The sequence below is a fragment of the Gadus chalcogrammus genome, chromosome 19, assembly GCF_026213295.1.
Source record: "Gadus chalcogrammus isolate NIFS_2021 chromosome 19, NIFS_Gcha_1.0, whole genome shotgun sequence".
NCBI classification, from domain to species: domain Eukaryota; kingdom Metazoa; phylum Chordata; class Actinopteri; order Gadiformes; family Gadidae; genus Gadus; species Gadus chalcogrammus.
Genome location: NC_079430.1, coordinates 6,134,150 through 6,147,150, shown reverse-complemented (window position 1 = coordinate 6,147,150; position 13,001 = coordinate 6,134,150). Strand labels below are relative to the sequence as shown.

Below are 13,001 nucleotides of genomic sequence, written 5' to 3'. Positions count from 1 at the left end.
ATCAGAGGCTTGTATTGATTGGGGGGAGGCGGGGCACGACAGAACCGGGTTACCACAACACACACACACACACACACACACACACTAGCTACAGAGGTTCCCTATCTCCCAGAGGGTTCAGCTCTAGCCCAGGGCACCACGTCAGAACGTTTGGAGGGCTGCACTCTGCTCAAGTCAAGGCTGTGGCCAACACACAGCTTTATATATCTAGCTATTCTTCGTTTCTTCCATCCTTGTCAATATACATACATACAGTATCTATCTGTCTTCTATCTAGATTATATCTATATTTCTCGATCAAGACATTAATCCATCCAACTAGTATATATCTCCATCCATCTATCTAATATCTATCTATCTAGTATCTATCTATTGAGTATCTATTTTATTTAATTTATCCATCTTTCTATCCATATATCTATTTGATATCTATTGATCATCTACATCCATCCATCTTTCTATCCATACATCTATTTAATATCTAATAATCGAGTATCTATATTTATCCATCTTTCTATCTATAAATCAAACTAATGTCCATCTATCCAAGTAGTATATATATTTAAATAATCATTATTTTTCTAATATGCTTCCCTTCTCTGCCTTGGGGCATCCAAGCAAGCCAAAATGCAATATTTTCTATACCTATGTTTCATGAATTCTCGATAATGACTCAACTTCTGGTTTTTGTTCATGGTAATGTCATCGACATACTATGCTGCTATGGGAGTGCTATACATATTGAACAGCACATATTTTCCTGTCAGATCTTTGAAGAGGCATTCTCAAATAGCAAACTATTCACTCTCCAAAATATGAAATATCCACTCCATATCCAATATTTTCTGAAGCTTGCCCTTGCCGACAGAACATCATTACCTCTCAGATGTTAGAAGAGGCATCCTTGTTTTAAAATGACATCAAAAACTATCAAACCCTTAAACATTAAAATATATATTTTGTATCATACCTTGCTCTTTCAGCTGTATGAAGAGGTATTTAGCTTGGCTGAATAGGGCACGCATTAATCCGATTTCTGTATACAGTTTTATTTAGTTTCCAATTGTGTTATTAGCTCCAAAACTCTTATACTCTCAAAGTCAGGAGACCTCGATGACCTCATAGCTGGCTACGGGCATGTTGCAATATGAGCTGTATGTTAATGACTGCCTGCAAGTGTGAACCAAACTGACAAACTACATAGTCACTGTGCATGAACTGCACGATTCGGAGTGATCCAAGAATGATGCAATCAGGGCCCTCGCGGTTCATACAGCAGACTCAACCTGTCTCAAATGCTGACAGTCCGCAAGAACTGGGTGTCCACATTGTAATGGCATAAATTAGAGTATAAATGCCGTGGCCGTGCTCGACACATCAGGACAAGTATAAATTCTATGGAATAAATAAATCGTAATTTCTTATTTGGACCAATTTTCTTTTGACAGAAAAAGTTAAAGAACCACAGGATTAAAGATTGAATCGCTAAGAGCTTCTCAGAGACCAGGAATGTAAAAAGTGGACCAGACTTCCTACTGGACCCTCGATGCAAACCCTCTAAAAGGAGAAATTTTGGTACAGCGTGTGCGTATGCTTTGATAGAACCAAAGCATGATGGGAAATATAGCAGCCTTACAGCAATCCTACCTGCTTCATGGCTTGAATGTTGTCCAGCGATATACTTCATGAAGCTGCCCACAGTTGGTACACTAAAGAACAAATAAAAATGTGGGTTGATAATTCACACAAAACAAAACACACTAGTAATATTAGCACCATTGTTGACATAAATGATCTCTAAAATCAGCTCACTTCCAGTGTTGTTTCATCTTCCCATGCATCAAAGGATAAAATGCTAAAACAAACGAAAACTATTGTCAACATATGCAAACATGTCGTTGATTGTAAATGTGAGAGTTGAATAATTAAAAATAGCAAACATGTTTATGATTTGGATTTTAAATTATTTATATAATCTTCTAGGCCTTTCATTTGAGCCTTGCCCCTATTTAAGCCTTCTAACAGTGCCTGCATGGTCCTATTGCTGTCCCCGTTCAGCTAAATGAAGACTGAGACCCCATCCACATGGATATGGATATTTCTGATGACAAATCTCCCCCCCTTTAGTCTCAAAAATTCAGATCCATGCCATCCATGTTATGGAAAATATCTCTGTCAACAACAAAATGCAAATATTCTCTGAAGCGCTCCCATTAGCATTCCAGACCAGTAGGTGGTGATACAGTTTTGTGTCAAACACCACAGGAGAACTGATTGATTGAGAGGTGAATATAGCAACCACACAGCATGCCGATGTAATGATGAAGTAACGCTAGATTGACTTGTACACCATTAAATAACCTAACAGTGCTTATAACTTTTTTCCAAGATCCGATTGAGATACAAGATCTTTTTTCCAGGGAGTCGTGGTCAAGACGGCAGCACAAAAAGTTAGACATAGAAAAAACTGTTTCGTACTTTGTATTCTCATTCACTTGCGACAGAAGTATTAAGCAATCGTTATCGTTATTTTTCTGGTGCATAATAAATGTTTGAATTGCCGTGTGTAAATCGAGGTCATGAATTCATAGTTTTTTGAAACCTCAATTCCACCGGTCCATATGATTACACATACAGTCTAGTTACATGACCTGGCACCTACCATACATCCATTGGGTCAAAACAAAAACAAGTCTAAGCGTGTAACGACAGGTTTCAATTTCAGTTCAATTCAAGCCCAAAAACCTTTTAAATACCACTTAGAATATCATTTAATATTGATCTCAACTATGAACCAAAATAATACAAATTTAATGAAAAGGTGCAAAAAAAAAAGTATCCTGCACCCTCACAATGTTACTTTGCAGATGCAATACTGATCAACACAATGCCGTAGGAGGGAAATAATGATATATTTCACATAAAATATATCAACTTTTGAAAATTGATTGGTTAGAGGTTGAGTTTTTTTTCTCTTCCAAAGCATTCAATGCCGTAGCTAATTATATTTAAGACTTGTTAATGCCTTTTAAGTCCTTAAATTAAAAATGTTTCATGTAAGACCTTTTAATCCTTTGAATAGCTCCACGGGTACCCTGTCTAGACTAACCTGTTTTGTGTGCAGTGGACAGTGTGTGCAACAGATGAACCCTTGGTCTGGTTTATCGTAGTGTATTCTTTGCAAATTTAATAAAAGTCAAACATTAAGGCAAGTCAAGGGTATTATTGTTGCCGTTTATCACAGTGGCAGTCTGTGAGCCTGGGGGGTGAACTTTACAGCCTCCCGTTGTAAGAGAGGATGGGGGGTTGACAACGATGCTAACGTTAAACACCCAGAAGACAAACCTTGTGAGCATTTAGCTATGGGGTGTTGAGTGGGTAGGAACTAATGTTGAGCTAGGCTATTTGCGTAGCTTCCAGCAGTATTGTTTTGGCTAAGAGTCGGTGGGTGTCACTGTTTTTGTTTTGGAGTATTTGATTGGGATTCAATCGTTCATACTGTATGAAATTATAGTCTGGGCATTAAAAACAGTCTAAATTAAATTATATTGCCAATTAATGTCCCAAATGCATAATGTACAGTTTTTGTAAATAACCTATCCTTATCGAGCACTGAAAACATACATTAATCAATTAAAGATATGGGAACCTACTATCCACAGATAAAAAGCTAATGTTCGCAAGGAAGCCTCTATCTTTTGAACCATACTTTTTATATATTAAATATTCAAGCTTATGTGTTACCCTAATAGCTTTCAAAGAGCCTCAGTTTCGAAGCGTATCGATGCTAAATATGCTTCATTTCTCTTTCCTTCTCCCTCTCTTCTGGATGCCAGTGTTTTAAGCCTCTTTCTAAGGTCACAGTTCTATTTCTTAATAATAATCATTTCCCTGTGGTTACTCTTACAATAAGACGGTGTCATCTGATTAACACCCGTTAAATATGGACCAATGGAGGTCATCACTGAAGGGATGATTAAGTTTGGAAAATGGTGATGGGGCCCTTTTTTAATAATCCTCATTAATTACAGTATATTAAGCTGTATTATAAATCTGAAAGTTTATCTTAAATGTTTGAATATCATGTTCTAGATTTACTGTCTATGGTGCAAAAAAAATAAGAAAAAATTCAGTAAGACACACTCTGTTGTCATTTAAAAAAAAAAATGTCCAGGGCTAACATCCCCATTTGAGAGAAATAAATGAAAAATTGTAAATTCAACACACATCTAGAATATGATGATGAATATGAATTTGAGGTTTTTTTAACCATCCGATTTAACCATTTACATCAATCATAGCAGCCGGGTCTGTGTTCGGTCTGGTGTCAAACCAGATGCATCATGTCCAGGTAAATCTGTGGGCGTGTGTTCAGTCTGGTGTCAAACCAGAGGTTGCATGCCCATGTAAAGTGTACCTTGGCTCTTCACCTCAGTACTGGTTCACCCCGGTACTCCCTTCCCAGGGTGCAGTGGGTTCTCTGGGCGATGGTGTCTCCTCATGAAGCTATTGCCAATCCCCCCTGGTTCCCTGGCAACTGATCTTTCCAGCCTGCGTGTTTGTATCCACTCCCGCTGTCCCGTCGTACGTCTTCACAACACATCCCAACGGCTCAGCAGTGGAGCAGAGAGTGTTTGGCACGTGAGGTGTGGAGTGGAGCAGTCCAAGCTACCCAAGAAAAGGTTTCTCTGCTGGCTCAGGAAGTGAACACAATGCTCCAAATGACTAAAAGTGCTATTTTGTCATTGTAGAGGAGGTAACAGTTGGATATCTGCTGCCCAATAAGTTTTGACTCAAGATAATATTTTCACCAGTTTTTAGTGAATTCTAAGCCACGATTTTCCGTTTTCCCCTTTATCCTTGTCATATTTCCGTACATTTGTCAAGCTGCTAATAACAACTGCTTGACGATTTCTAATTTCCTACAGGTTGTAAGTCCACTGTGAAGGGTCAACAGCAAAGCAGAAGCTGATTCACCTCAGGTGCCATCAGGGAGCATAGGGGAACTCAAACCCAGTGACCCCGTGTCAGCTCGTGCATATTATTAACAGAAGTGATGTTTCGCCAGAGAGTCAGGGCGCAGGATCCGGCTGGTACTCTGTGTAGCCGTAGCCTGGTTATGTCCAGGACACTTAGGCCTCTGATAGAAACACATCGCCCGAGACAGATGACATGACAACCACCCAATGGGAGTGTGCACTGACCCATTTGGAAGAGCGTAGTGTGTCCTGGATCTAAGGCAAATCAAATTACAATATACTGTTGGGTACAATTTTGTATAATTCTAATTTATGGACTAATAATAACAGATGATCTTTTACTAATTTCCCAAGGTGATTCTGCAAAGCATTATTCTCTGCCACCTCCTCCCATGTGTTATGCTGTGCCACTCCTGGATCCCCACGGAGTAAACTAGTCTGAAACACCACTGAGAGGACCTCTGGGACACCAAGGCAAACATGTTCTGCTGTTGATTTGCCTGCCAGGCATACAGACCCGAAAAATACACACACACACACACACGTTAGGACTCAACACACTCCACTGATGGCTTTATGACACTGAATGTCACAGTAAGCCCCGCGGTGCCTCTCACAATTAACGCTTCATGAGATATTTACTCATTCCCGCACGCAAATGCTATCTTATTAAGTCCTAATTTGAAGTGACTCTAATGTCTCTTGTACATCAGTGGTTCAAACAGAGGAATGCTACCATGCAAACATCACATGGTAAACAAGGTTCTTCTCACCGCGATCGTCTTGCGGTCCGATTGCCGGCTTACTTGATTGGTAACAAACTACCCAATTCAAACTGTTGAACTGGTGTTTCACCCTAATTACCGGATTCTGTGCTGAATAAGCCCCAATTATTTTGATTAACTTGTATCCATGTGATACTTCTTGGACTGCCGTGTTTGAAATTTTGCGAAAATTGCTAATAACCTAGTATGTATATAATACTCTGGTGATAATGTCGGGGAATAATAAAGAAAGTCATCATCATGCCCTACAACTTTAAGTTGGTGTACCTTATTCAGGTGTAAATGGTGGAGAACCTTAGTCATGTCATTTGTTTGATGCTTTTATCCCCCTACTACAGTGTTAATGCAGCCTGTCAAGCTGACATGGCGATAATGATTGGCAGGGTTATTACATATTAACAAAATAGCTTAGCCGGACGATATTTCCAATCTCCTAGTTAAAAAGAAGAAATTCACAGTGTTAATTTTGGTACCCTGTTGATGTGTGTGCAAGTTTTCAACTCTCATTTTCCAAGTACTTTTAGATGTTTACGCTCTTCAAAGTTGAAACATCTTTGAGCTTGGAGGGATCAGGAGTTAATTTCAGAAAATTATATTTATAGTATAAAAAATAGTATAAAATAATGTAGTGTTTATAATTGCATCCAGGAACAGTTTATGGAGTTTTAGTTGAATATTAATAATATAGTGACGACTTGATCAAAATCCACAGTGCTCAAGTTTTACTTTCTCAGGATAAATAAAATGCACACATTCCAAACAACTGCAATAAAGAAAGTTGAGTTTGATTTATGTGATGGATTCGCTCCACTTTGCTCGGTCATGTTTCCCATTTGCATCTTCAACACTTATCTTTTTGTACAATTTGAAACAATCCAACCCTTATTTTTGTACTCCATTAAAGAAAGGAATAGCTGAAGGCGTTACAGTTAGAACGTACAATCCCCCCCCCCCCCCACATTAGGACAAATTGCATCGATTTGCACCCACTGACAGCACAGGAAATACAAGAGACGGATGGGTTTTCTATGAAGAGCAGAAAAAGCTAGAGAAAGAAAAAATGACTTGTTATAATCAAAGCTATGTAACATTTAATTTGCTAAATTTTTACCGAAGTTTTTAAATTTTTTCGGTTTTTTAGTGTTTTTATCTTTGTGTTCGTAGGTTAGAGCAGGGTGAGGCTGAAAGTCAGAAAGGGAGCAGGCCAAGAAATATGTAAGGCTATAATTGGTATTTTTGACCTGCTGCTATTGTCATAATTTAAGAGTAAGTTAAATTGGAATGCAAATTAACTGTTAAAGTTGCTGGTCAAAGTTGCACGGTAGCTTAGCAACTCTTTCCATGAATATGTTGTTGTTCCTTGGCCAAAAAAAGTAGGTAATTCTCAAGGTAATTCTGCAAAGTATTTTTCTCCACACTGCTTTACCAAGGTTGGGTTGTGGTCTTTCTGATGCCCCCTTTTCCCATGTGTTATGCTGTGCCACTCCTGGATCACCTCCTACTAAGCTCGTCTGAAACACCACTCTGTGGACCTCTGTGACACCACGGCAAGCATGTTCTGATGTTGATTTGCCTACCAGGCATGCAGACCCGAAAAAAAAACACGCACACACACACACACACACACACACATAAGGACTCAACACACTCCACTGATGAATGTCACGGAACCCCCTGCGGTGCATGTCAGGAATAACACGTCATTAGATAATTACTCACTCCCGCATGCAAATGGTATCTATTAGGCTTTAATACGAAGTCCCAGTGTATAACCCAGGGGGATTGGGTTTGTGTTCCGTTGAGGTTATGTTTAGATTTAACAGGTGTAGTTATTATATAGTTTTAATAGGTTAAGTGGTGTTATCGCTTGGTTAGGGAAACATGTTCGCTCCCTGGCTAAAAAGCAGTCAGAAAGTGAGCAACCATTATAAAAGTTATTGTTATTTTAGACCTGCTGCTACTGTCACCATTGATGAGAAAGATAAATTGGTCTGCAAAATTTAATCAATCAATGTGTTTTCCATCTGCCCTTTTAATGTTACTGGTCAAAGTCGCATGGTAGTATAGCAACTGTGTCTTTCCGTTAATATGTTTGTTTACCTTGTGAACCACTGTGTTATACGTTAGCTTTAGTAGCCAGACAGCTCAGCTCAAATTACAAAGTCTATTGAGAATTTGCAGCTTTGCATGGGGCTGGCAAAAACTGTCATAATGCTAACTAATGGACGTGCTCCACTGCCCATGTTTCGGCGTGTCTGATGGCTCGGCCCAAATCCAAAAAATAGACCACAGAGCTTCAGTTCCTTGACAGAAAACTTGAGTGCCAACCTACCACTTTTACTCAGAAATGATGACATCGTTCTTTGTGCATTGTACATGTTTTTTTTCACCCTGTGGAGCGCGTATTTTATTTTCAGTGGAGCCCTGGCGTTATATCATCAGTCTCATCCCATCGGAGATCTATCATGCAGGTAACACACTCAAGGACCCAGAGCACTTCATATTAAAGGGACTCTCACCTTTGTTGCATTTTTACACTTTTTTTGGATAAGGTTAAATTGGTATTAATAAGGTAATAACACTCTAATATGCAAGACAGACCCACCAGGAGTAAAAACAAACAATTATTTTACTCTCATAATATTTAGTGAAAACTTCAACCAATAAAATTCTTCGGACCGAAGGACCTTATTGGCCGACAGACCTGTCTGTTTGCTGCATGGATATATAAGGTTTTCCGTCTGCTTCTTGTGGCGCATTCGGGCCCGTGTCATCAAGGCGTGTCCTCAACTAGAGGGTTTGTTTTGATTCCACCGCAGACAGTAGCGAGTAGCGACAGTAGCGACTGACGATGGCAGACCAAAGTGGTCCACGGCGTACTGAAACTGCACCATTCAGTCCGATTAGGGGACTCATCTCGGACTCAGACTCACAGAGTTACCCTCCTCTGGAGCCTCAGGAAGACCTCCAGACTGTTGGCCACCAACTGCACCATTCAGTCCGATTAGGGGACTCATCTCGGACTCGGACTCACAGAGTTACCCTCCTCTGGAGCCTCAGGAAGACCTGCAGACTGTTGGCCACCAACTGCACCATTCAGTCCGTTTAGGGGACTCATCTCGGACTCAGACTCAGAGTTACCCTCCTCTGGAGCCTCAGGAAGACCTCCAGACTGTTGGCCACCAACTGCACCATTCAGTCCGACAAGGGGACCCGATTCGGCCTCAGAAGCCAAGTTGTCCCGCTACTCTGGAGCTCCATGAAGACCTCCAGACCGTTGGCACCCAACCGCACCACTCAGTCCGATTAGGGGACCCGTTTCGGACTCAGACGCGAAGTTGTCCCGCTAATCTGGAGCTCCAGGAAGACCTCCAGACCGTTGGCACCCAACCGCACCACTCAGTCCGATTACGGGACCCATTTCGGACTCAGACGCGACGTTGTCCCGCTACTCTGGAGCTCCAGGAAGACCACCAGACCGTTGGCACCCAACCGCACCACTCAGTCCGATTACGGGACCCATTTCGGACTCAGACGCGACGTTGTCCCGCTACTCTGGAGCTCCAGGAAGACCTCCAGACCATTGGCAACCAACCGCCACACTCAGTCCGATTACGGGACCCATTTCGGACTCAGACGCGACGTTGTCCCGCTACTCTGGAGCTCCAGGAAGACCTCCAGACCATTGGCAACCAACCGCCACACTCAGTCCGATTACGGGACCCATTTCGGACTCAGACGCGACGTTGTCCCGCTACTCTGGAGCTCCAGGAAGACCTCCAGACCGTTGGCAACCAACCGCCACACTCAGTCCGATTACGGGACCCATTTCGGACTCAGACGCGACGTTGTCCCGCTAATCTGGAGCTCCAGGAAGACCTCCAGACCTTTGGCAAACAACCGCACCATTCAGTCCGATTAGGGGACCCATTTCGGCCTCAGACGCTACGTTGTCCCGCTACTCTGTTTGTAATGCTCATACACCTTTCTTATACTCAGTGGGACCACTGTCCTTCAACATGGGGCCTCAAAACGGCATCACACGAAGCCCATAAAATTGTGCCACCTGCTAAATTTCTTGTTTACTAGACCCCTGGTAGATATTATGACCCCTGGGAGTCTAAACACAACCCATGGGAGTCTAAACACAACCCATTGGAGGAAGGCAGGATGATTTGAATGTGCTGTAATTCTCAAATGCAACAAAGGTGAGAGTCCCTTTAAAGTCAGGAATGAATCCCCCCTCACTTAGGATTCTATGGGTCTGGTGCTTCTGCCTTATGCATGGTATCCTACATGCTTGTGGATTGCAAAGCAACAAGCCCACTCCAGTTGGATTAACATCTAGAACACACCGAGAGAGAAACAGAAAGAAGCGGGGGAGAGAGACAGAGAAAAAAGCGGGGGAGAGAGACGGAGATAGAGACGGGGGAGAGAGACAGCGAGAGAGAAAGAGATAGAGATAAGGTGAGAGGGATAAAGAGGGTGAGAGACAGATGGCAAGAGACAAAAAGAGAGTGAGTGACAGGAAGAGAGAGGTTGAGCGACAGAGAGAGAGAGAGTGATGGTGCGAAATATGAGAGCAAGGTGGGAGAGAGAGAAAGAGACATGGCCAGAGTCATGGGGTTACTCTGTGGCTAATCTCTATTGATTAGAGATGCTTTTACTTTAAAATCATCGACTTGCACTCAGGTAAATTGAATTCCATCCCATGTGACCACCACCAGTAGAATAGCTTCGGTTCTGAAATTCAAGAAAAAGAAAATAATAAAATAAAGCGAGAGAGATATGTATTCATAGCTGTCTGGGCCTAATAGCGGTATTTACATTTGCAGTGGTCCCACTTCTCTCTCCTCTCCACGGCGATGGCCTCCGTTGAAAGAGACTCATCTGTATTGTCAGAGTTTAGTGCTGCCTGATTGGCTGTCACGTCCTGGACGAAATACGACGTGCCCAGCCACAGAAGTCAAATAGATCTTGGCTGAGGGCCAGGTGTTTAATAAAACAAATTTGCCAGAGGATGGAAGGGGAAGAAGACACAACGTTTCATAGCCATCGCAGGAGTCTGTGAGGGACTTCCAAATAACACATTTTAGGTGGAAGTTCAATCGTTGGAAGGGGACGTCAGGGGGGTGATAAATGGGCTTAAGCGCCCACCATGACACGGTGACATCAATCAAAGTCAGTCGGATTCATTCGTGTGAATTCAGCAGAGTCCGACCGAAATATTGGTTGGCCGAATTTATTGGCCAATATTGAAGTATCACAGATGTAGCACTATGAGCGTATTTGTTTTTGCCGATATGCGCCGCAGAAATGCTGTTATCACAAAGTTTATCCAGGAAAGTGCCCCAATGTGGAAAACAAGTTTTTGGTGATTAAGAGTTTGTGTCATCATTTCGTTTGTCCAGCAGCAGAGGGGGCTCCCGACTCCATGGTTTACGTACCTCATGTGCTACACGTCTGCAGCACGTGTAGCATGTGGTATTCCGAGAGGCACGAACACTGAATACTGAGTCCTCATGACTCGGAGTCTAGCAGTGGCTTCACGTGAGTTGCTAACTAGTTTTTGCAAACATACTGGAAGGTATGGAAGGTATTATTCAATTATGACCTCATCTTCCCTTTTACATATAATATTAACGTCAATGAAAACCGCAATATCACTTATACTTGCTACTGGCTGGTTGTTTAAGTCTGCTGGGGTTTGATTTTTCATTATGTAATTTCCTAGTTGGTGTGACTCAATGTTGGATAGTAAATAAACAAAGTCCCTGTCTTTTACTCTCTACACGACAACAAGCTCCTCTTAATATTTAGCATTTCCAAAAGTTAAAATACGGTTTTCCAGCAGATATGAGGCAGTCAAACCATTATGTTAGTGTTTGTGACCATAAATGAGTGGCAGTAGTTTAGTAGTATAGCTACAAAACATAGTACTGTGGTCTTAGCGTTGCTGCTTTCTGAATCAAATAGCTTTTCAGTAGCTAAGCTATGACCGAGTAGCGCGGTAGCGTCAACACGGTAGCTACATTTTCCCAAGCATTTCTGAAGCTCAAGCACAGCAGAGCTTTTTTGGCTTCATTCTGAAATAAAACGCTATGGATCATTGAGTGTCGCCAGATGCAGACAGAACCACAACCTCACGTACGGACAGGCGACGTGTCTGCTGCAGGGCAATGCAGACACTCAAGCTTGAGTTTACTTGATGGAAATATGGCAGAGGGTGTCTCTCTCTCTCTCTCTCTCCCACACACACACACGCACACGCACACCTCTGCTTTTTTTTATTATCTGGAGCAGATGTTTTCGTTTTTGGGACAATTTAATTTAAAATATTTCGCCTGCCTAGCGGGTTGACTGATATAATATATTGATCCCTTTGATTGCATATATTTGATTCAAGGCAATTGATTGAAGTTGTTTCAATGTGAAAAATAAATATCTTTGATGTCGTTAACTGCTGTTGCCATTTTACTGTAGCTCAGCTGGCTACATTTCTCTGGGGGGTAACATCACTGTAGTGAAGCTTCACTTAATGTAGAGTAACTGGTAGCTTAGCTCACTACACTTACCAAGTAGCTTGCGGCACACAGCTGTTAACGTGGTAAGTGACAAAATTATACAAAGAAGGACTTCCCTCATTACGTTCAGTTATCTTTGATGTCTCTGACTATGAAGATAATGTATTAGGGGTATACACAAGGGGGAGGGCGTGAGACACCAGACCTGGGATGGTGAATGCGCACATCCACCATCACATTAATTTGCTCTTCCATTACGTCATGCTGTTGGCCGATTGTGTTGAGGGTGATAAGAATGTGACTATCCATTGGAGGATTCCCTTTTCCTCTCTTAGGATGTGGTAGGCATGGCTGCTGCCCCATCCTCAGGATACTATATATATCGGTATATATCTATGGAATAACGGCAAATATCCCTGTATTATGAATACAGGTATAGTATATGTCCTATGTCTGTAAACTATCAGCGTCTGCCCCTAAAATCCAGTATGGGTCGGGCTCTAGAGTTGAGTGGTGCAGGGTCGAGCTATGGTACCAGATACAGATACTACAACCCAGGGGAAACCTACTCAGAAGAATCTGTGAGAGTCGAGACAACACCTGATATTCACCTGACTCAGAGTTTAAACTATTGAATCATGTTCCGTTTAGGCTTGGTTACCTCAAAGCCATTTATGATTGCTAATTTGGGGAAGAACCAATAAGGCCAAATA

At 41.9% G+C, this 13,001-nt stretch overlaps 1 long non-coding RNA gene across 3 annotated transcripts in view; it reads right to left on the bottom strand.

Moving 5' to 3' along the window:
• The window catches only part of LOC130372146 (uncharacterized), a 147,282-nt gene that overhangs the window by 75,549 nt on the left and 58,732 nt on the right, over nt 1-13,001 (bottom strand). For 2 of the 3 annotated variants that reach the window (XR_008893305.1, XR_008893306.1), the window contains exon 5: nt 1,648-1,709. This is a non-coding gene — a long non-coding RNA (uncharacterized LOC130372146). Of the gene's footprint in view, nt 1-1,647; nt 1,710-1,812; nt 1,856-13,001 lie in introns of those variants that run through there. The other variant, XR_008893307.1, reaches the window with a different exon arrangement.